We start from the raw sequence: 25,245 nt of genomic DNA, 5'->3' as shown, positions 1-25,245 counted from the left end.
GAAAATAGGCTAAACCCAAAAGAAGAATTAAACCAAAAGAAATTAAAATAATATGAAAGACCTGCTGGTTCGGATGGGATTAAAGACAGAGACGTGACTTTCCAAAAATAGTAAAAAAAATTTTTGCCAAAAACTATTTACTCTTAAAAGGTTCTAAAATACCATTTACAGCTTACCAGTTATTTACCCACAGTTGTTAAGAGACTAGATTAAATCCACTTTAATAGAAGGTACAAACCACAGAAAAATCAATTATCTCCTTTTTTATATCAATCATAAAGCTGACAGACTGTCCTGTATCAGCATATTTCTGCCCTCAGTTAGTTGCACGCTGTCCGCCAATTTCTCGTAAACTATGCAGGCGTTTTATAAATGGATTTAAACGTGAACATAAGAGTCTTCATTTTTTTCCCAACATAGAGACATAGCACGCAGTGGATTAGTTAAGATTTTTAATAGCAATGCACCACCGAATACACAGAAACCAAAAGAAGGGGGCGGGATGAACAGTGACTCATTATCATTTAAAGAGAAATGCACTGAAACCGGTCCTTGTGAACAGAGCTGTTTTTGACAAGGTATAACGGGTGTTGTTTTACATTACATTTATTCAGTTAGCTGAGGCTTTTATCCAAAGTGACTTATGTCAGAGGTCGCACACCTCTGGAGCAACTAGAATTTAAGTGTCTTGCTCAGGGACACATTGGTGTCAACCAGTGGATTCAAACCCAGGTCTCTCCGACCAATGGCATGCATCGTATCCACTGCGCCATCACGTATCTTGCAGACCCTAAAGAATCATACCAACTTATTGAAAATGGGCATCTAATGTCCCCTTTAAGCCATTTTAAGTGTTAATGGTTTTCTACGGGAGGAAACCGCTTTACGACAGGCTTTGCGAATTGCATTCATATTCTGTTGTTCTGTGGCCACAGATTTGTGGGTCTTGTCTTTTTCTCCTACAGGTGACTTATAGTACTAAATTACTTTTAATCGTTTAATCGTTTAAACATTATTGTCTTGACCAAATCGATAATGTTGAAAAATGTTGAGAGATTAAAATAAAATAAATGTTAATCAGTGATGGGAATAACGGCGTTATAAATAACGGCGTTACTAACGGCATTACTTTTTCCAGTAACGAGTAATCTAATTGATTACTCTTCTCATCTTAATAACGCCGTTACCGTTACTGCCAAAAAATGCGGCGCGTTACTATAACTGATGATGAAGCTGTTTTTTTTTTTCATCAGACCAACTAGATCTCTGAGCGAGAGGCAAATACTTTTTTTTACTGTTCTTCCTTGGTTAGTGGGCAGAGCACGAGACAAGCGCATAAATGCTGACGATTGGCTGAGGTAGAGTAAAATTTCATTGTAAGCCAATCAGAGGTAGAGTTGGGCGGGTTTTCGAAAGCACGCATAGTAGTGATGGGAATTCGGCTCTTTTGACTCAGCTCACTGAAAAGAGCCGGCTCTTTGGCTCACAAACAGCTCTTTAAATGACTTTGACTATAATATTTCAATTTTTATTACATAATTATTTAATTTCTATAGGCTAAATTTGAAAAAATAGAGTTGGCTCTTCAGATATGCGAGCCAGCTCCCGAAGTTCAACTAAAAAAGCCGGCTCTGGCTTATTCGCGAATCGCGAACGACTCATCAAAAGCTCATTCGCGAACGAGTCGATCCATCATCACTAACGCTCATTCGCGAACGACCCATCATCGGACAGGACAGGACACACAACGAACAACACAAGCCAGTCAGTCAACGAGAGACAGGTATGGCGACGAGCCCAAATAATCCAAAAGTAGCCTTCTCTAAATGGAAGTATATACATTACTTTTTCCTTCAAGAAATTAAAGAAACAATAAAAGGAAATATCAAAAGTTCCCAAACATCTATCGTGTTATTTGCATTGATCCACTATATAAACATAATATCTACATACATGCCATTTGATTGGAGGCTAGTCTCACTTTGTCCCACAGCAACTTTTTTTTTTAGATGTGTGTACAATGTTTCATGTTTCTGTTAATAATGTATTGTATTAAGTGTCCATTTCATTATAATATTCAGATTTATCATAAATAATTGAACATGCACATGTATTTTAAGTTCCTTTAAAGAGGGGTAGAGGTGGGGTCACGTTTGAGCATTTAAAATGTAATTTTACTTGAAAGTAACGCAATAGTTACTTTCATAAGTAACTAGTTACTTTAAAAATTTGTAACTGAGTTACTAATTTAGTTACTTTTTGGAAGAAGTAACTAGTAACTGTAACTAATTACTTTTTAAAAGTAACTTGCCCAACACTGATGTTAATTAATTAATTAATTAAAATCACAAGTGACGTCACTTGTGTGTCTGAGAGTGTTTGAAACCAGACCCTATAGGGATTTCTTGAAAATGACAGGGAAGTGTTTAATCAAGCATGGAGCTAAATGCTGCAGGACAGTGACCCTCCAGGACCAGAATTTTCTAACATGTTTGTGAATTATTTTTGTAAATAAATTTAAATTTTTAGGCCCCGTCCACACGGAGACACATTTAGCTGTATACACAAAAATTTTGTATCAAATAGGTGTTCCGTCCACACGGATCCGGCGTTTTGGGAGAGTGAAACCCTTGAGTTTTTGTGTAGACAGCGATTCCATATATTTTCTGAAACGATGGCGTCATCAGCCTACGTCTCGCCCCTAGTCAGACATTGAACAAACACTGAACGATTGTCTTTTTATTAACTAACAGTAACACATATTAAGAAATGTATTGTTCCATGTTCGTTTGTATTACTGCACGCAATTATAATGTGTATAATCCAAGCTTTCTCAGTTTTTAGTGCATCTCATGTATACTACATCATTTTGTATCGATTTCGTGGTTTCGTCTGGACACAGATATTTCTTGAGATGAGGAGAAAAAAAAGATTGGAAAGGAAAATCTCTGGATTTGTTTTGACTTGCTCTGTAACATTTTGCATTCTGAACTTGCTTTCTTTTTCTGTCTTAGTTGAAAATACCAGAGCTGCAGGATCACTGGCTTGAGGATGTACAAGCTCCCGGCTTCTCATCTCATTCCTTGAACTTCATTGGCCCTCTGCTTTACAGCGTCATCACATTCACATTAGCATTTATTCTCATTGCTCAGAACACTTCTTTATGGATAACTATGATGAAGCCACTTTGCTGTTGCAACCCTGCTGTGTGGAATGTAATTTTTTTTGTTTTGTTTTTAGTATCTTGGTTATATTTACAAAATTACCCACCATGTTTTTAACCATAAGTGCTACATTTGCAGATATTTGACACAAATTACACATTCGGGACAACTACTACATTCCAAAAGAGATCCCGTTTCCTGTGTTTAATAAAAACCACAAGGATACCAGTTAGACATAGTCTTTCGAGCTCTATCTTGCGCCTGTTTGAAATCTGATTGAAATGGATCTCTGTTATTTTATTGTCTACCACTAAACAGAAATATTGTTTATAAATTTGAAATACTGTAGAACTCCTAGGTAAGAATACAGTAATGACGTTTCCTGTGAATGTCATCGGACAGATATCAACACAACTTGTCGTCCACTGCCCGATTTCCAGACAATCACCATTGAACATTTTCTAGAAAAAGCACAATGAGCAAAAGTGAATTTCACTTAGCCCTTGAAATCAAAGCTACATCGATGGCTCAAAACACACACACAATCTAATAAACCCACATGATCCGCACTGCAAGAACAGATGGATCAAGGGGGCTGAGCAACCCACTCAATGAACAGTTGCTTAAAGTTAAAGCTGGCGCTGCTGGTGGCAGTGGAAGAGTAAATGCATGCGAGAGCGTCTTTCTTTCTGCCGTACAGGGTTTTCAGATCCGGGTCTGGTGTGGTGTGCTCAGAGCACTTTGATAAAGTTCTTCCAGTAGAGCTGGTGTATTTGTTCTTCCTTTTGTATTTAGGATTCAGGGATTTTTTCTTTTTATTACAAAAGGAAGTCTCTGGAAGCAGCTCTTAAGGGTGTGTTTGATGTCCGGGCTTATCTTCTAATCAAATTCAATGGAAGCATGTTTTGCTGGAGAGGGAGCTTTCAATAATCAGTGTTGATGTGTTTATCTACTGATGTCTTTTTAAAATGCTCTATTTGCTTGATCAGTCTTACTGTGACGGTCAACAAATGTACATTCATAATTATTAACATGAACAATCAAAATAATTCAAAAGAGAAAGTGGACATTGCTGACTCTACATCGTGATGCTCAAAACGATTTGAACTTGTTGATATTGTATTCAGACTATTGCTGGTGAATGTTTGTTATCTGCAGAGCAACTGCATCTCTGTATTATCTAAACATTTGTAAGGTATATTAAAATGTTTTTCGTATCTAATATGCACGGGTTAATAACGTGTGTTCATATTTACTAAACCAGTTACGTTTTTATTAGTAAAACTGTATGAGCTTAGTCAGATTTGTCAAAAATTGCTTCTCGATTATTAATTTGTAAAGCAGGAATGTTAATGTGATGGCTGTATGCACGAATTTTATGTTGATTCATTTTATCAAACATTTTGCCATGGCTGTATAAAAGCTGCTATTCATCCGGTTGGATCGACAGACAACAAACTGTAATCTTTACTATTCTTTTTTTTTTTGTTATATCTAAATACTTTTAGGCTACTTGTGGCACATTTAACAAATATCCATTCTTAATATTGAATTATTATTCAATTGTCATTACAGATCCAAAGTTTTCCTCTTCATTTTCACATTATTTAACTCTTTAGACATTTGAAATTGAAAGAAATAAAATGCATGTCTTCTAGTTACGTGGTTGATTGTAAACGGCTACTGAAAGAGAGTTAATTTCTGGCCTCTTTGATGTTTTTGTCTTCTTTATGGTTTCAACACGGTTTATGAAAGGCCTAATAGCATCTTTTGATAGTTTTTGACGTATATATATATACTGTGTTTTGTTGAGGCATGCTATTTTTATTGTTAAAAAGTGGGTGGGTATGATATTGTTTTCTGAGTAAGATGTACTTTTTGCAGTTTGGCTCTAATGCAACCGGGCTTATAAATAAAAGTGCTTTACAAAGTGTTGTAGCTGTCATTGCGTATTTGTTGCAGATCATCTTTAAAATTCTCTGTTGGTGACACATTGTGAGAAGTGCGAGTTGTTATCAAAGTCAGCATGAAACGGGGTTACACTTAATGATGGGAGACACACAAAGATGTTTAATGACAATGCAGTGAATGTGGGCTTCTATCTTTTATTTAATTTAATATTTTGTATCTGTAGAGGATTTATGGTACTAAATTATATATATGGAATAGATATAATCCATTTATTACCTGTAATCACGTTTTGAGCATAGACCTGATAATGACATTTCCAAATGAAACGTTGAATGCTTTAAGTTCAGTCTCTTTTTGAAGAAGACACTTGACAGATTATTGCTGAAATGAGTTTAAAAAAAAAACAAATGTGAAGAAGAAAAAAGTTCTAGAAATTTAGTTTCTTTTTTTATTATGAAGAATGCAAACATTTTTTATTAAATATATATTTTCCAAAACATGTTGTATTCTAAAAACCGTGTAAAATCCAAAACCATGCTGTAAATCTAATCTAGTCTTGTTCTAAATTTGAGGTTTATCTAAAAAAAAATGCTTTCAGCAATATTGTTTGGGCGCAGTACCAAATGTTTAAAATATAGTTGAAAGTTAATTTCCTGTTTGCTTTCAATGTGTTCACATAGCAAGTTCCAAAACCTTAGTACCTAAGTTAAAAATTCTTAAAGAAAAAATATATATGATCTGGTAGGCCTAATATTATCAAAAGACTGAATGAAACATAAACAATTTTCACAAAACTTCAGGTGCTGTGAGAAAAATGTGTTTCCAAACAGAGTACAGTAGGCACTATTAGTGAGGTTAGCTGTGAAAATGATGCATTTCCATAGCCCTGAAATGTAGGATGCATTGTCTCATATTAGTGCTTACTGTCTGTATAAAGCTTAACCCTCTGGTGTTTTTTGATATTACAAAAAAAAAAAAACACCAGAGGGTTAAGCATTATACAGACAGTAAGCACTAATATGAGATAATGCATCCTACATTTCAGGGCTATGGAAATGCATCATTTTCACTGCTAATATATATATATAAATTGGATTTTAAAGGCAGAATTCAGGAGTCAGTCCCTTTAGACACGTGAACAACACAAGTGTGACTCCCAAATGAGCAATACCAGAGGGTTAATATATATACGGTTTACTGTCTCTTTGTCTATTGTGTATTGTTTTTAGATTTTTTATTTTTTTTTTATCCATGTCTTGTCCCTTGTCAACCTCTCTGTGTACTGGAAGCTTCTGTCACCAAGCCAAAGTTATTGTGTGTGTAAGCAAGCACACTTGCCAATAAAGCTCTTTCTGATTTTAATGTACCAATGCAGTTTAGGAACAGTGCCACCTACTGGTTAGGAAATATTATTCTTTGTTTTAATATGATACCAAGAATTAAATATTTTTAGTAAAATGCATCATGAAATGCATTTACATCTAAAAAGGCTTTTGCTGTTTTGAGCTATGCAGGTTATAAAGGCTACAACAGTTTGGGACTATAGGTTCATAATGGACAGCTTTTTCAAGAGAATATTTGAAGATAGCCAGTGACATTATACATACATATACACATGTGTGTGTGTGTGTGTGTGTGTGTGTGTGTTTGTGACATATCAGGACACAACTCTGTATAATGACATGGGTATGACACAGGTATTACAAGGAGAGGGTGACTTCTGAGGACATAACCCATGTCCCGATTTTTCAAAACGCTTATAAATCATACAGAATAATGTTTTTTTTTTTTTTTTTTTTTTTTTTTTTAAGTAAGTAAAAATGCACAAAGTTTCCTGTGAGGGTTAGGGTTAGGGGTAGGGTTGATGTAGGGCCATTGAATATACAGTTTGTACAGTATGTGTGTGTGTGTGTGATTGGCATAAGTGTTGACAATCACACCCTTTTTAAAATTAGTTTTTTATATACACTAGTAATACTTAATACCTACATTATTTTCAATTTATCATGAGGAAAAATTACAAAGACGGTTCTCCAGCACCACTCTCGAAAAAAAAGGGAACATTAGAGGATACAGATGATTTAAAGGTGGATTATTCAAAACTTAACATGAGTTAATAAATCAGTTTGGTAACTTATATAAAGCGTCATGGGTTTTCAAAGGACTGGACATCACACAGTCCTCCTCAGTAGCCTGGATGGGTCTTGATTTGTTCTGGGTTCAGGCTCCGAGCTTCAGCGATGAGCCGCTTGACTCCCACCATCCACTGACTGACTTCAGCAACATGATCCACCATCAGGCCTCGGTGGATCTCATCAGCGGCGTCCCAGTTTTTTCTTTTCACGTCTGAAACAAAGGACATCTAGCTTGTTTTTCCTTCTTCTGTCAACTTTGATCAAGACCACAGCAGTCTAAACAAATGAATGAGTTTCAGAAATGTCCTTAAACAGGGGCGAAATTAAAATTATGTATACATTTATGTGCTGATTAAACATGTCATCTGGAAAAAAAATTAAATCTCATGCATGTCATTACAAATAAAGTTCAGCCATGCATTTCTAAAACTTGGATCTTTAAGATGGCTATTTAAAGTTTTTGGAGGTGCAGATTATTATTATTATTATTTTTTTACATCCACGGAGTGTCCAACTGAAGCATGGCTCTTGTGATTGAAGGACAGACGAGAGTTGATCAGAAATCGGGATTCTCTAGATTTCAGAAGGATAGAAAAGAATAACTCATAGTTTAAACAGGGAGATTTAAGTTCTGAAACTTGCCATGTGTTTTTATTTTAGAGTAACCTCTCGTGTAAATATCAAGAACATTGTCATTCTCCATTTCATGACCCCTTTAAAAACTAAGTTTTCATTATAACAGAACCAATGTGTGAAGGTGAAAAAGACTCACTTTGGGACAATCGATGCATCCTGTGTTTGACCAAAGGAGACAGTTTTCCACTTCTCCAAATGCCCTCAAAAAACTTCAGACGTCTCTCCACATCATCACAAATTTATTTCTAAAAAACAGTAACAACAGGAAAATGAATTTCCATTTCTCCACTCTAACAAGTAATAATAAATTAAATGGCTAGAGGAATTGTTTTTCTCGAAGATCTATAATATTCTTAATAGGGTTTGGAATTGCATAAGAACCCCTTACAAGTTGTGAGATTCACTTTCCTTGAAACAGCTTTAAATATTTGTTGTATGTTATGTGATCCATTAGTTCCATTAAGTGTTATTTTATTATGGAGATACTATTGTGGTTTTTGAATTAATTTAATTTTATAATTTCTGTTTGTTCATTTTAGTTAAAATCTTGATGATCTGGTGTGTTTTTGTCATTTTTATTAGTTTTTGTTGTTTTTTTAATACATCTTATTTAATACAGACTTTTTTATTGTTTATTTTAGTGCGTCAATTTAAATTAAATTAAAATGAGAAATGCATAGATAACTAGCTGAAATATTATTATATATATTTTTTAATTATGGTTGCAGTTAAACTATTATAACCCTGGTACCATTTATTCACTATACTAAAAAAAAAAAGTTTTATATTGTTAAAACTTTAACAAATATATATATATATATATATATATATATATATATATATATATATATATATATATATATATATATATATATATATAATTTGTTATTTGTTATAATATATATATTTTACTTTGAAACTTTGCAAAACAATAAATATTTCCAAGCTGTTTAATGTCTTAAAATACAGGCTCTTGAACCTCAACCATGCATTCAGAGCCCCATAGAGTGGTTCCTGCACATCTTGTCATGATTCTGCCCTCGTGTCCTTGATTTTTCCTAGTCTTGAGGCAGGATCATGACAGACCCATGTTTTGTGTACAAGCGCATGGCCTTGTCTTTGGGCCATGTGCTTGTGTTGTCTCGTTCCCTTGCCCCGCCCCCCTTGTTAACCTAGTCGTGTCTTGATTGTCCTATCTGTAACACCTGTCGTGTCTTGATTAGTACCCCTATTTAGATCTCCTAGTGTGCTCTGTCTTGCGTCGGTTCATTGTCATTGTGATTGTACCTCAACTGTGTCCTACAATTGTGTTTTTGTGTGAGTTAGTGTCTGCTTAGCGTGCTAGCTGTTCTAAACCAATAGCGATTTTTCCCTTGTCAGTTTAAGTCTGGTATTTGTTAGTTTAAGTTTATCTTGTCACTGTTTATTCTAGTCTAGTTTAAGTGTTTCTTTTTGGTTGGATCTCACTTTTAATTTGACTTGAGTTTGACTTGTCCCTTAAAGTATTTATTTTCCCCTTTTGAGTTATTTTCTTGGTTAGTCTTTCCAGTTTTTTCTAGAACTTTATTTTGTATTTGTTTCTTTACCTTTTTAGTTTACTTTGGTTATTCCCCTAGTTTATCTTGTTTCTAGGTCATAGCAGCCTTGTCTGATTTTTGCCCTATTATTATTATTATTATTATAGTTGTTGTTGTTGTTCTCATGTTGTCTTAAGTCTTGTCTAGTGTTTTGTGAGTTCTGTCTGTTCCTGTGTTGCCCGCTGCCTTCTCCCTGGCTACTGGGTCTCCCCGCCTGGAGGTCTGACGTGTGTGGCTATACCTCTATAGTCAAGTGCCCTTGGTTCCTGGTGTTGTGGTCTGGTCCCTTGCACAGCCTCCTCTACAGTCCTGCACTCGGTTGTCACCCAGAGCCCCCCTCGGCGGTCATCCCCCCCAACTGCCTGCTCCACTGTCTACCCATCTACCCAATCCTACTGTCTGGACTGTTCAAGCCACTCCCTCCTATCGTGCTTTGTCTTTTGTCAATAAACGTTCCTTGTTCACTCTGCATCTGGGTCCTCTCCCTCAGAAATCCTGACAGAACGAACCGGCCAACACATGAGGGAAATGATCACAATAAGAGCATACAGAGACATGAGAAACAGGTGACAACACTCTGACTAATGGGGACTAAACAAGAGGGCGTGACCAGGGAAAACAAGGAGGTGGGACAAGAGGAGCACGTGGTAGACACAAGAGACACAACCATGTGCTCAGGCACAAAATAAACAAAGACACATTGAACAAAGACAGTACAGACAAGACTGTCAGGGCAGGATCCTGACACATCTTCAATGGATGGTGCTGCTGTACATCAGAAGAGGATTTGTTCCCCAGGCTGGCGTTAGCCTCGCCACTGCCGGGGACTGCATCTCTGATCCAGAATCGAACCATTTACAATTCATCTGGTGTTCATATTAATTTGTGTTACAGTATGGTAAAATCGTAGATGAATTACACTTAAAAACATTACATTCTTGCATCTATTTGTTCATATTTAAATATGTTTACATTTTATATATTTAAATATGTTTACATTTTATATATTTAAATTTTTGCTTATATGCTGAACAGTAATATCTTGGCGGAACAGCTTGTGAGTCCCAATGACCCTGAGAGCTAAGCTTGCAGGGGCCTTATACCCCTGGTAGCTTCAAACAAGCCTGACAGGTCAAAGGCGAGAGACCAGACAAAACCCAGTCCACCCTGCTAGCTCGGCAGCAGGGGCAGGTATGTTGAGTATCAGAGCGCGTTTGCTATCACAGCAACTGAGTCAGTCTGTCTCAGCAGAAGAGCATCTCGCCAATGGTCACGGGGCAATAGACCTAGTCAGTTGGTCACTGCGGGGCAACTCATAACTACACCAACCGTCACACACCTGTGTTCGGTTGGAATCTGTAGCATTGAGTCCAGAGGTGGAAGTTTGACCTGTGCATGCATGCTTTCACTTATTTTGCCTGGGCGATCTCTACTATGAGCATCTTATCTCTCCATTATGATGTCTAACATTCAGCCTCCACGACTGGCAACTCGGGAGCACTCTGTCCTTAAGAGAGCTGTCGTTGCTCGGCAAGGTTCGCGTGTACGACAGGCACGACCTGGTCATCATCCTGCAACTGTCGTGTACACTTTCATCGCATGCTGGAATGTGCATTCTCTTGGTGTTAGTTCTGACATGGACTGCATCTCACCTCATAAATCAGTTCTGAGTGACGCAGAACTAGGGCTGTCACTTTTAGTTTGAAAATCGATTGCACAATCGATTGGACCTACTAAAAAAAGTTTCGAAAATGAAAATAGGGAATCGATTTTAACCAAATATGTACACTATTAATTTTAAAATAATTCAACAATAAAAAATATAGATGTAACAAAACTCACAAACAAGCAGAAAAAGAAAATAAAGAATTCCGAAAGTGCAGTATGCCTTTCGAAAGCTAGACAGAAAATACCAGCAATTTTACGCGCCTATAAGACCCAGTGATGTTGAAAGCGACCTCTTATGCTGCGTTCACACCAAACACGAATAGAGCGTCTGACGCAAATGATTTCAATGTTAAGTCAATGTAAAGACATGTTTATGCGCGTCTGGAGGTCTCGGGCATCTAGTTACAGGAGATTTTGAGATATGAAAAGGACCATTGCAAGCTGACTGCAACTGGCTTTTGTGGTGGAAAATTGGCTGTAATACCCCCACCTTGCGCAGAGTGTCCATGGGACATCAGTGCTATTGGTGCGTGTCCAAAACCAGAAAACAATCCAAATAAACGAACAAAGAAAGAACAGGAAGGGAACCGGAATGGAAACAGAAACAGGAACTTGGAATGCGAGGAACTCGGAAGACGAGAAGACTGGGTACGGAAGGAAAGGACTACATGCAGACAACAGGAAAAGACTGGTTAATATAGGGAGGCTAATGACTAATAAGTGAAGGCACCTGGTGCAATTAACAGGAGTTCAATTACTGTGATGAAGGGACAAGACTAGTGGGAATTTTAGTGCCTACGGTGAGGTGCCTAAGGAATGGATACCCAGATGGTGACAGACCAATGCACGGTGTTGGCTTTGCAATCCAAAACCAGCTACTGTCCTCAGTGGAAAAACCTGTGCTCATGTCCTCACGTCTATCCTTACTGCGCCTGCACACAAACTGTGGCCCTGTTACAATCATAGCCACTTATACCCCTACACTAACTTCTGATCTAAATGTAAAGGAATCATTCTACAATCAACTTAGCGGCATTGTTCAGAAGACCCCCTCAATCGAATGTTAGATAATCCTTGGTGACTTTAATGCCCAAGTGGCTGCTAACTCTAGTGCATGGCCTAACATTCTGGGAAACCATGGATATGGCAACATGAATGACAACGGTCAGCACTTCCTGGAACTTTGTAGCACCCAAAAACTTTGTGTCCCCTCCTCATTCTTTCAGGGCTAAAACTTCTCCAAGGTCACCTGGCGTCATCCACGTTCTAAGCGCTGGCACCTACTTCACCATGTTTTGGTGAAGCGTGAGCATTTGAAGGAAGTATCACACCCGCGATCACTGCATTCAGCAGATTGTGACACTGATTACACCCTTCTAGGTAGCAAACTAAGGATGGTCCCAAGCAAGTTTTATTACGCCAGGCCCAAGCCTACTCCTTGTCTGGTTGTTTCTGCAACCCATGCTCCTGCTTGGCAGCATGCGTTCCAGGAACTACTTGATTCCAGCTTTGACTCCTCACATCCTCATGAAGACATCCCGGCTGCCTGGCAGCACTTCCACTCTGTTACCACAAAGGCTGCATTCTCCATCTTTGGAAAGTGATCCAGATCCCAACCTGACTGGTTCAAAACCCATGCCAGCCTGCTCCTACCTGCAATTGATTCGAAGCGTTCAGCCAGACTGTCCTATCTGCAGCAAAACACTCACTCAAATAAGGCAGCATTGAAGCAGGCATGCCGCAATGTTCAATGGGTCACTCGCATAGCCATGCAGACTTACTGGAGCACACTGTGTGAACGTATTGAGTCAAGTGCATCCATTGGAAACATCCGAGGAGTCTTTGAAGGTCTGAAAGAAGACTTTGGCCCAGTCCCTAAAAAATCCTCTCCACTCTTTTCCCTATCAGGTGAACTTCTGACTGATTTGGTATATCAATTGGTGAGATGGGCAGAGCACTACAGCCTTCTCTATGCTCAGCTTGTCACAGCCAACACACGGGCAATAACTGCTGCTGTTCCTGAACTCCCCCTATGTCTGACCTGGATGCAGATATTACCATTGAGGAAGTCAAATTTGCAATTAAAGCACTGAAAAATAATAAGTCTGCCGGAGCTGACGGCCTCCCCCCTGAGGCTTATAAGGCAGGTGGTGATGTACTTGCCTCTGTCCTACATCATCTGGTTGTGATGTGCTGGAATAGTGGATATCTCCCAGATGTCCTTAGAGATGCCAACATCATCACCATCTATAAGAAAAAGGGGGGGCGTGCAGAATGTAACAACTTCAGAGGAATATCTTTGCTTAGTCTTGCTGGCAAGATATTTGCTCGCACTATTCTACCACGTCTACAAATCCTTGCTGACCGTATCCTCCCCGAAAGCCAGTGTGGGTTTTGTGCTGGCCGCTCCATAGCAGACATGGTGTTCTGTGTTCGATAAATACAGGAAAAGTGTATTGAACAGCATAAACCTCTGTTCTTGGTGTTTGTAGATTTGACCAAGGTCTTTGACTATGTTAGTCGATCTGGACTTTTCCTTGTCCTACAAAGACTTGGTTGCCCTCCAAACTACTGAAGGTGGTCACTGAGTTTCATGAGGGCATGAAGGCAACCGTACAGTCTGAAGGCACTCGCTCTGAAGAGTTCCACATAAAGTGTGGGGTAAAGCATGGATGTATCCTTGCTCCTACCCTCTTTGGAATTTTCTGCAGTGAATTTCCTGATGACTCCGGTATCCTTCTACACACCCGCAGCGAAGACCAAAGTACGCCATGTTCTCGTCTGGAGCTGCTGTATACTGATGATGCTGCCTTTGTTGCCCACTCAGAGGCAGATCTACAACTACTCTGCTCATCTTTTGCCGCTGCATGTCTAGAGTTTGGTTTGCAAATTAGTCTTAAAATGACAGTTATTCTTGCCCAACCTGCAACCCTGAACTCTACTGTCACAGTGTCTGGGTTGTGTTCCCTGGGTTTCCACTAGGTGTCCTCCGTTCCCACAGTGTCTGTCACCTTATCACTTCCTGTTCCCTTATTTGGTCACCTTCCTCCTTGTTTTAGTTAATTGATTGTTCCCCACCTGTCTCCAGTTCCCTCATTATCCTTCTGTGTATTTATACCCGGTCTGTCTGAGTCTGTTTCACGGAGTCCTTGTCTTATGTGTGATACTTTCCTGAGTCTGCTCTTGCCGTGTGTTCTTGTTTTTGTTTGTTATGTTATTGGATATTCTGGTTTTGAACCTGCCTGGACTGTTTACCCTTTTGGATTTGCCCTTTAATAAAATCTCACACCTGCATCTGGATCTCTCTGTGTTTCCTGTATCACCAAACGTGACACCTACAGTATACATTAATAATACATGTCTATCGGTTGTAGACAAATTCACCTACCTGGGTTCCACAGTATCAAACAATAACCTTGAAGCTTGAAATACGCATTGGGAGTGCATCATCAATGTTTGGAAAATTGACCAAGCGTGTCTGGCACAAGAAGTATCTCTCATTGCTCCTCAAAGTCCATGTATACCATGCATGTGTACTTAGCACCTTACTATATGCACGTGAGACATGGACAACATACAGGAGGCACGAACATTGCCTCAACGCCTTCCATTTTTGCTGCCTTCACTCCATACTGGGTGTATGCTGGAAGGACCATGTGCCAAACTCTGTGATACTTGAGACAACTGATTCCACTGACCTGTACACCATTCTTTGTGAACGCCACCTCCGCTGGACTGGGCATATTTGTCAAATGAAAGACACCCACCTCCCAAAAATCTTGCTATATGGCGAGCTGGCAAATGCCCCCCGCAAACATGGTCGCCCCCATTTATGTTTTAAAGACATCATTAAAAGGGATCTTCAGGCTTTTTCCATCAACTTGGACAACTGGGAGGAACTTGCAAATGACAGACCCAACTGGCGCACAGCGATTGACAATGGCCGCAGAGACTCTCAAGAGGCCTACAAGTCATTTCTGGAGGAGAGACTCTCAAAATGAGAAGCAGTTCGTCGTACTCGACATGAACAGCCATAATAGTAGTAATGGCTTGAATAAAAAGCCCTCTGTCTTCTCCAAAGCTCAAATGTCATATGCTTAAACATTTCAGCAAGAACAAATTTCTGCCACATTCATGTTTCTGAACTCATCTAAGCCCATCTGTTTGATTTGCACATATAAATTTTTTTTGTAAATAACTACGTAGACATATATTTTTTTTAAATAACAACAACAAAAATGACTAAAACTATAATGAAAACAGAAAATATAAAACTAAAAACTAAATAAAAAAGGGTTTGCAATACCAATAAATAGAGGTAATCATTCCAATAAATCAATAAAGGACAACTTAAAATCATCATGCAGCCAACTTTAAAACAGAGATGCTTGACTCTGATATGATAAGATTCTGATATGATTAACTGCACCTAACAAGATTAATCATGAGCAACCGGAGAACTCTGTGATGAAACAGTTTCATTCAGTCTTTGAAAATACAGTCTATAAAGTTCCCTTTCAGTCGGTCACTCTCGACGCCACGTCGGTGACCAACGAATATGGGATCCCTATCAAAGCGCCATGGGTGCTGCCCCTTCCAGTGCCCTGTGCAAGCTGCCTGCACCCCTATTAGGTGTAGGCCGGGGCTCAGAATAAGTGGCTCCACTTACCATTGTCAAAGCACTACCTCACTGGGTGAGATTGGATAACACTGGGAAAACGTAACCGGTCCTCATTGAACCGAGATGCTGCGGAAGCCCCATCCTTCCGGAAGGAGGTCTCGGAGGCAAATACACATATAGCATCCATTTAGGAGTATACAGAGAAATTTGGTGATTAAAAACCCTCTTGGGAAGGCAGAAGCCTACCGGGGAAACACGGGCTCCAAGGCTATACTGTGGACTATACACATATGAGTACCGCTTAGGTCTCAATATGGAACCCACCCTTCCATGGTACTCATGGATACATCATGAAGGCCTGGCGCTGGATGTTCTGCCGCGTCCAGCTGCTTAGGGTGATGGAGGATCTCAACAGGCTCTACAGTACGGACACTCTGGAGTAGTGGCTCTACACAAAGACTATAGAACCTAGCGAACGGCTAGGGCACATCCTGAGCCTGATAAGCCAGGGTTATGGCATCCACAATCCAGTGGGCAATCCTCTGTTTAGAGATGGCACTCCCCTTCTGCCGGCCTCCGTAACAGACAAAGAGCTGGTCTGAGGTCCTGAAGCTTTATGTCCGGTCTACGTAGCACCTTAATGCTCGGACGGGACAAAGCAAAGCCAGGGCTGTTTGGAAGTTGTGGCCTAATGGTTAGAGGGTTGGACTCCCAATCGAAGGGTTGTGGGTTCTAGTCTCGGGCCGGACGGAATTGTGGGTGGGGGGAGTGCATGTACAGTTCTCTCTCCACCTTCAATACCACGACTTAGGTGCCCTTGAGCAAGGCATCGAACCCCCAACTGCTCCCCGGGCGCCGCAACATAAATGGCTGCCCACTGCTCCGGGTGTGTGCTCACAGTGTGTGTGTGTGTGTTCACTTCTCTGTGTGTGTGCATTTCGAATGGGTTAAATGCAGAGCACAAATTCTGAGTATGGGTCACCATACTTGGCTGAATGTCACTTCACTTTTTTTTTTTCACTTTTAAAAAGAAATGGCATCCTTATAAGCACAATCCGTCGTCTTTACAAAGACGCACCCATTAAGCTCTTTTAGAGAAATTTGCTCTTTAGGAAATGCTCTTTTAGTGCTGAGGCGCACAGGGGAATTGGCCGCTTGCAACATGACAGGGGTAGTGCAGCCTGAAGTGTGCAATCCACTCCACACAAGAACGACCGCCGCTGAAGCGCCGTCTCGCCAACACACAAAGCTTCCGAGAGTGTGCTGAACTCGTAGTTCACAGCAGACACAGTTGAGCAGAGCGATACTAACACTCGGCTCTGAAGCGAAAAGCTGGAATGCATTGCACCTGCTGCCTTCTTATACTCACGCAGGGATCAGCGGAAGCTGGATGCAATAATTGCATGCCAATGTGCATTGACTCATTTAGGTTACACTCTAAGTAGATTGGTCTATCGAATCGATATCCCATATTCGTCGGTCACCGACGTGGCATCGAGAGTTACCGACTGAAAGGGAACAACAGATACAATCTGTCATTTGCTGCAGACATGTAAATAAGTGAATCAAGACAGACGATCACATTAACGGCAGGATGAGCCTGATCAGTAGTGTACATTGTTATTACAAAATATTTATATTTTAAAAACAGTTTCTTTTTTTTTCTTTTTTTTTTTTATTCATCGAAGTAACCTAAAAAAGTATCACATGTTCTGAAAAAATATTAAGCAGCAGAACTGTTTCCAACTTTGATAATGAATCATCATATTAGAATGATTTCTAAAGGATCATGTGATAATTATCCTAAAAATTCAACTTTGCATCACAGAAATAAATGATAATTTAAAGATAAAATAAATTTAAAAACAATTATTTTAAATTGTAACAATATATCACAATATTACATTTTTTCTGTATTTTTGATCAAATAAATGCAGGCTTGATGAGCAGAAGAAACTTCTTTCAAAAACATTAAAAATAGTAATGTTTCCAAACTTTTGGTCTCTACTGTGCATATATATAGACAGAAGTTGTCAAGTTACAATTTTACCCAGGTTTCCCATGTTGTTGGATTATGCCACTATCTTACCCGTTATTCAGTGATGTTTGTTGTGAGTTCAGAACCATAATGTTGTAAATAATCTTCAGTTTCTTGCACAGACTAATCGACTCTTACAGCTGATGACTTTGCAGTTTTCTTTACAAATGAGACAAGAATCATTAGTGACCAATTTGCTACACGTCAGACTGATGATAACTTCATAATGACTAATACACACTCTCTCTTCTCTTTCTCTCCACTCTCAGAGATGGACATTTCCAAACATATCCTTTCCAATCATCCTACTACTTGTCCACTTGATCCCATCCCCACTCCCCTCCTTCCGGCCATTTCTTCTTCAGTCATACCTTCACTTACTCACATTCTTTTTTTTTATTTTTTTTTCACAAGTTCATCAAACAACCGCAGTAAGAATATTTCATCAAGCACGGTGAGTAATGGCTTCTCCTGCAATTGTTATTTGCACCTCTTGCCACATGTACAGTTTATCTATCTCTGTCGCTGATGAGGGATTCACATGTGATAAATGCAGGGAAATAGTTAGGCTGACAGAGAAGATTTCAGAATTAGAGACACGCATCCAAACTTTATTTGAGGACAGTAAGAATGTTAGGGCTCTAGATACGGCTTTGGATGCGTCTAGCTCAGGGACTCCTGTACATTGTCCGGTTCCAGCAGAGCCCCTGCAGCAGGGCAACTGGGTGACGGTGAGGCAGCGTAGTCGTGGGTCAAAACACCGCTCTTCTGTTCCGATCAAAACATTAAACAGGTTCTCCCCACTCAGTGATGCACCCACTGAGAAACCTGATGAAAGTGCTCTAGTTATTGGTGATTCTATTGTACGGAACGTGAATATAGAGACACCAGCCACCATAGTCAAATGTTTACCGGGAGCCAGAGCGCCTGACATCTTGGCAAATTTAAAAGTGCTGGCTAATGCTAAACTTAAATACAGTAAGATTGTTATTCATGCCGGCGCTAATGATGTTCGACTTCGCCAGTCGGAGATCACTAAAAATAACTTTAAAGAGGTGTGTGAACTTGCAAGCACGATGTCAGACACTGTAATATGCTCTGGTCCCCTCCCTGCTTACCGTGGTGACGAGATGCATAGCAGATTGTCATCACTCAATGGCTGGATGTCTAAGTGGTGCCCACAGAATAACATAGGTTTCATAGACAATTCGACGAGCTTTTGGGGCAGACCTGACCTGTTTAAAAGAGATGGTCTTCATCCCTCCTGGGGTGGTGCTGCTCTTCTGTCTAGAAATATGGCACAGTCTTACACTTAGTGTTTATACTTGACTAACTGGGGCCCAGGTCAGGAAGCAGACAGACTGGCTAAACCGACCGTCTGCTAGCTGCCTCCCGTCACAGAGGTCAGTTAATTCTCAGCACATAGAGACTCTTTCACCTAGATATCACACTATAGAGAATGTGTCTGTTCCCGAACTAGAAAATACAAAAAACGTCCAAACCAAGTTAAGGTTAACAATTTAATTGAGGTTCAACAAATAAAAAACAAATGCAATATGGATAAACAAATGATAAAGCTTGGCTTATTGAATATCAGATCCATTTCTACGAAAACACTTTTTGTAAATAATATGATAACTGATCATAATATAGATGTGCTCTGTTTGACAGAAACTTGGCTAAAACCTGATGATTACATTATTTTAAATGAGTCCACCCCCCAAGATTATTGTACACGATAACACGAGCCGCATCTAAAAGGCAAAGGGGGAGGAGTTGCTTCCATTTATAACAACGTTTTCAGGATCTCTCAGAGGGCAGGCTTCAAGTATAACTCGTTTGAAGTAATGGTGCTTCATATAACATTATCCAGAGAAACCAATGTTAATGATTTTACATCCGAGTTAGTTCTGGCTGCAGATAAAGTTTTAATAGTTGGTGATTTTAATATCCATGTCGATAATGAAAAAGATGCATTGGGATCAGCATTTATAGACATTCTGAACTCTATTGGTGTTACACAACATGTTTCAGGACCTACCCATTGTCGAAATCATACTATAGATTTAATACTGTCACATGGAATTGATGTTGATAGTGTTGAAATTATTCAGCCAAGTGATGATATCTCATTATTTAGTTCTGTGTAAACTTCATATAGCCAAAATTGTAAATTCTACTTCTTGTTAAAAGTATCGAAGAACCATCACTTCTACCACAAAAGACTGCTTTTTAAGTTATCTTCCTGATGTATCCGAATTCCTTAGCATATCCAAAACCTCACAACAACTTGTAACAGAAACTATGGACTCTCTCTTTTCTAGCACTTTAAATACAGTTGCTCCTTTACGCTTTAGGAAGGTTAAGGAAAACAGTTTGACACCATGGTATAATGAGCGTACTCACACCCTAAAGAGAGCAGCCCGAAAAATGGAGCGCAGCTGGAGGAAAACAAAACTAGAGGTATTTCGTATTGCTTGGCGGGAAAGTAGCATATCCTATAGAAAAGCATTAAAAACTGCTAGATCTGATTACTTTTCTTCTCTTTTAGAAGAAAACAAACATAACCCCAGGTATTTATTCAATACAGTGGCTAAATTAACGAAAAATAAAGCCTCAACAAGTGTTGACATTTCCCAACACCACAACAGTAATGACTTTATGAACTACTTTACTTCTAAAATCGATACTATTAGAGATAAAATTGCAACCATTCAGCCGTCAGCTACAGTATCACATCAGACAGAGCACTATAGACCCCCTGAGGAACAGTTCCACTCACTCTCTACTATAGGAGAGGAAGAATTGTATAAACTTGTTAAATCATCTAAACCAACAACATGTATCCTAGACCCTATACCATCTAAGCTCTTAAAAGAGGTGCTTCCAGAAGTCATAGGTCCTCTTCTGACTATTATTAATTCCTCATTGTCATTAGGATATGTCCCCAAAACCTTCAAACTGGCTGTTATTAAGCCTCTCATAAAAAACCCACAAAAACCACAGTGGAAGTGCATTAGCATGGTTTAAATCGTACTTATTTGACCGCCATCAGTCCGTAGCAGTGAATGAAGATGTATCATATCGATCACAAGGCTCAGTACTAGGGCCGCTACTCTTCACGCTTTATATGTTACCCTTGGGAGATATCATCAGGAAACATGGTGTTAGCTTTCACTGTTATGCTGATGATACACAGCTCTATATTTCCTCGCAGCCCGGTGAAACACACCAATTTGAAAAACTAATGGAATGCATAGTCGATATAAAAAATTGGATGACAGTAATTTCTTACTGCTAAATTCAGAAAAAACAGAGGTGTTAATCATAGGGCCTAAAAACTCTGCTTGTAATAACCTACAACACTGTCTAAGACTTGATGGTTGCTCTGTCAATTCTTCGTCATCAGTTAGGAACCTAGGTGTGCTACTTGATCGCAATCTTTCCTTAGAAAGCCACGTTTCTAGCATTTGTAAAACTGCATTTTTCCATCTCAAAAATATATCTAAATTACGGCCTATGCTCTCAATGTCAAATGCAGAAATGTTAATCCATGCATTTATGACTTCAAGGTTAGACTATTGTAATGCTTTATTGGGTGGTTGTTCTGCACGCTTGGTAAACAAACTACAGCTAGTCCAAAATGTAGCAGCAAGAGTTCTTACTAGAACCAGGAAGTATGACCATATTAGCCCGGTCCTGTCCACACTGCACTGGCTCCCTATCAAACATCGTATAGATTTTAAAATATTGCTTATTACTTATAAAGCCCTGAATGGTTTAGCACCTCAGTATTTGAATGAGCTCCTTTTACATTATACTCCTCTACGTCCGCTACATTCTCAAAACTCAGGCAATTTGATAATACCTAGAATATCAAAATCAACTGCGGGCGGCAGATCCTTTTCCTATTTGGCGCCTAAACTCTGGAAAACCTACCTAACATTATTCGGGAGGCAGACACACTCTTGCAGCACACTCTTTTCACTCTTGCAAATCTAGATTAAAGACCCACATCTTTAACCTGGCATACACATAACATACTAATATGCTTTTAATATCCAAATCCGTTAAAGGATTTTTAGGCTGCATTAATTAGGTAAACCGGAACCGGAAACACTTCACATAACACAGTACTTTCTACATCATTAGAAGAATGGCATCTACGCTAATATTTGTCTGTTTCTCTCTTGTTCCGAGGTCACCGTGGCCACCAGATCCAGTCTGTGTCCAGATCAGAGGGTCACTGCAGTCACCCGGATCCAGTACGTATCCAGACCAGATGGTGGATCAGCACCTAGAAAGGACCTCTACTGCCCTGAAAGACAGCGGAGACCAGGACAACTAGAGCCCCAGATACAGATCCCCTGTAAAGATCTTGTCTCAGAGGAGCACCAGGACAAGACCACAGGAAACAGATGATTCTTCTGCACAATCTGACTTTGCTGCAGCCTGGAATTGAACTACTGGTTTCGTCTTGTCAGAGGAGAACTTGCCCCCCAACTGAGCCTGGTTTCTCCCAAGGTTTTTTTCTCCATTCTGTCACCGATGGAGTTTCGGTTCCATGCCGCTGTTGCCTCTGGCTTGCTTAGTTGGGGTCACTTCAGCTACAGTGATATCATTGACTTGATTGCAAATAAAAACAGACACTATTTAAACTGAACAGAGATGACACAACTGAATTAAATGATGAACTGCCTTTGACTATCATTTTGCATTATTGAGACACTGTTTTCCAAATGAATGTTGTTCAGTGCTTTGACGCAATGTATTTTGTTTAAAGCACTATATAAATAAAGGTGATTGATTGATTGATATTAAAACCTCTCTTTACTCTGGTACATTTTCCACAGCATTTAAGCAGCATTTAAAACCGTCTCTAAATCCAGCACTTTTAGAAAAGTACAGACCTTCTTCCATTCATTGCAAAGACACTTGAGCAAGTTGTGTTCAGCCAACTCTCTGTTTCTTGTACAGGACAACCTCCTGGACAGCAATCAATCTGGCTTCAGAAGTGACCACTCAACTGAAACTGCTCTGCTCTCGGTTACTGAAGACCTACGACTTGCAAGAGCAGCTTCAAAATCCTCAGTACTAATCTTGCTGAATCTGTCTGCTGTTTTTGACATCATTAGTCACCAGATTCTACTGTCCACCATCAGAAAAATGGGCATCTCTGGAACCGCACTCCTGTGGTTGAAGTCCTACCTCACTAATAGATCCTTCAGTGTGTCTTGGAGGAGTGATGTTTCAAAGTCACAACAACTTGCTACTGGGGTTCCTCAAGGTTCAATGCTTGGACCACTTCTCATCTCAATCTACATGATGTCATTAGTATCTGTCATTCAGAAGCATGGCTTTTCTCATCACTGCTACGCTGATGACACCCAACTCTACTTCTCATTCCAACCAGCTGATCTGATGGTAGCTGCTCGCATTGCAGCCTGTCTGAGTGACATTCCTAGCTGGATGAATGACCATCACCTTCAGCTCAACCTTACTAAGACAGCAAACCCATTGTTTCATCACAACTTCTCTATACAGCTGGGTTCATCAACCATAATTCCTTCAAGGACAGCCAGAAACCTAGGAATTGTGATGGATCATCAGTTACGCTTCACAGACCATATAGCTACAACAACCCGGTCCTGCAGATTTGCCTTATACTACATTAGCAAGATTAGACCCTTCCTGTCACACAACGTCTTGTCCAAGCTCTTGTTCTCTCTAGACTGAACTATTGTAATGCTATTGTCAAGCCTCTGCAACTGATCCAGAATGCAGCAGCGAGGGTTGTCTTCAATGAGCCAAAAACAGCTCACATTACACCTCTAATCATCAAATTCACTGCGGTTACATCATATTCAAGGTACTGATGCTTGCCTACAAGACAACCACTTGCATGGCACAAACATACCTAAACTCACTAGTTCAATCTTATGTGCCCTCCAGAAGTTTGCGTTCTGCAAGTGGTGCCATCCCAAAGAGGTCCAAAATCACTATCACAGATCTTTAAAGATAAAAGCGTCTGCGTTGTTGTTTTTTTAGCTCCAAAAAAATATTATGACCAAAAAACATTTTAATTATTGAGCTGCACTAATATAACTATAACTAAATAAGTTAAAAAGGGAGTTATGGGGGAAAAAACTATTTTTCATTGCTCATATTGTTTTCATTATGTGGCAAAGTACCTACATTTAACAGCCTGAATTGTGACGCATTCTGTTTGTGAGCGTTTTATTGAGGTCTTGAATGCTTCCAGTTGAGCAGGATGCACCTTATTCCTTTGAAGCAGAGTAAATCAATTGCTCAGAATAACACAACAAAGTCCTGCATAATGACCACCATAAACAAGACAGAGTACTTTTGGCACTTCTCCAGAGGTTTTCTGGACTTCTTTTCAGATTTAGATGTTTTTGTTTTTCACTTCTCTTTCATCTCTTCTTTGGCTTCGAAACTGCAAACAAAAGAAAGGTAAAGTACTGATTTGGCTTGTGCATAAAATGATCAAAATGAATGGGGAAAAAAGTGACAGATGTTAAAAAAAACATCATAAGAAGTTAATAAGATATGACACCACCATTATTTATTTACTATGTGAACTCCAGGGATTTTGTTTCCTCATTCCAGTCGAATATCTTGATGTCTTTTGTGGTATTGTAGCTACTAATTGACAAAAAAAAAAAAAAAAAAACTGAGAATACACATAAAAAAATAAGCTAATTTACATTTAATTTGAAACTGCAGCAGTCACTGTAAATATTTGATTAGACATCAACATATTCTTTTTAAAGCAGTTTATTTTAAAGTTACGCAAGCGTTGAGTCAGAGGATCATTTTATCAAGATCATAGTAATACTGTGACACTTTTAGCATGATCAAATTCAACAACAGTATAACAATTTTCATTGTGATGATGATGATTGTGTGCTTTTGCACTGAAAAATCAGACCACTTTTACCGTAAATAGACTAAGCATTCTTGAGATAAGCCTGTATGTACCAAACATATGCTTTTTCTTAAAATGGAGCATTAACAACATTTATGGGACAGTTTGTGTCAGTTTTTGTTGCTGATTTGAAATATCTTTGTCGTGTGTTTTTGATATTTAAGTATTTCCTTATTTAAATTGATAGAGTTGGTCGAGTGAAATGACGCTCCTTGGAAGAGACTTTAAAACATTTTCTTTTGGTTCTTGTTGCTAAAAGAAACCAGCATTTGCACAATGTTTCAGAGTGCAGCTTTCTTAAGTGTACAGTATAGAAACATAAGTATTGTAATGAATAAGTATATTTAAATGTTTACATGAAATAGACAAACCTCTTCAGTGCTAATTACATACTTCTTGCCCTTGCTTTGATGTTTCCAGGAAAACAGCCTTTTTCATCTGAACATAGAAGTGAAAATGTGAAAGAAACACAGAGAGAGAGAGAGAGAAGTGGGCAGCAAACTGTTGCCTTAAAAAGACAGTAAGGTTTGGTAATATTATGTGCTT

General features: G+C 39.2%; 1 protein-coding gene and 1 long non-coding RNA gene across 3 annotated transcripts in view; one reads left to right on the top strand and one right to left on the bottom strand.

Moving 5' to 3' along the window:
• The window catches only part of LOC113063851 (calcium/calmodulin-dependent protein kinase type II subunit alpha), a 47,792-nt gene extending 42,697 nt beyond the window's left edge, over positions 1–5,095 (top strand). For both annotated transcript variants that reach the window (XM_026234244.1, XM_026234245.1), the window contains one exon: positions 3,015–5,095. The gene's annotated coding sequence lies outside the window, so the exon portion shown is untranslated. The remainder of the gene's footprint in view (positions 1–3,014) is intronic.
• Positions 5,096–7,325: 2,230 nt separating this feature from the next.
• LOC113063850 (uncharacterized) lies at positions 7,326–25,155 on the bottom strand. The gene is made up of 4 exons (XR_003278747.1): positions 25,071–25,155; positions 23,946–24,207; positions 7,983–8,091; positions 7,326–7,486 (listed from the first exon to the last, which is right to left on the bottom strand). It is a non-coding gene; the product is annotated as an uncharacterized LOC113063850 (long non-coding RNA).
• Positions 25,156–25,245: the final 90 nt, after the last annotated feature.

Source organism: Carassius auratus, chromosome 46 (genome assembly GCF_003368295.1).
Source record: "Carassius auratus strain Wakin chromosome 46, ASM336829v1, whole genome shotgun sequence".
Classification (NCBI taxonomy): domain Eukaryota; kingdom Metazoa; phylum Chordata; class Actinopteri; order Cypriniformes; family Cyprinidae; genus Carassius; species Carassius auratus.
Note: the sequence above shows the minus strand (reverse complement) of the source record. Positions and strands in the feature narration are given on the sequence as shown.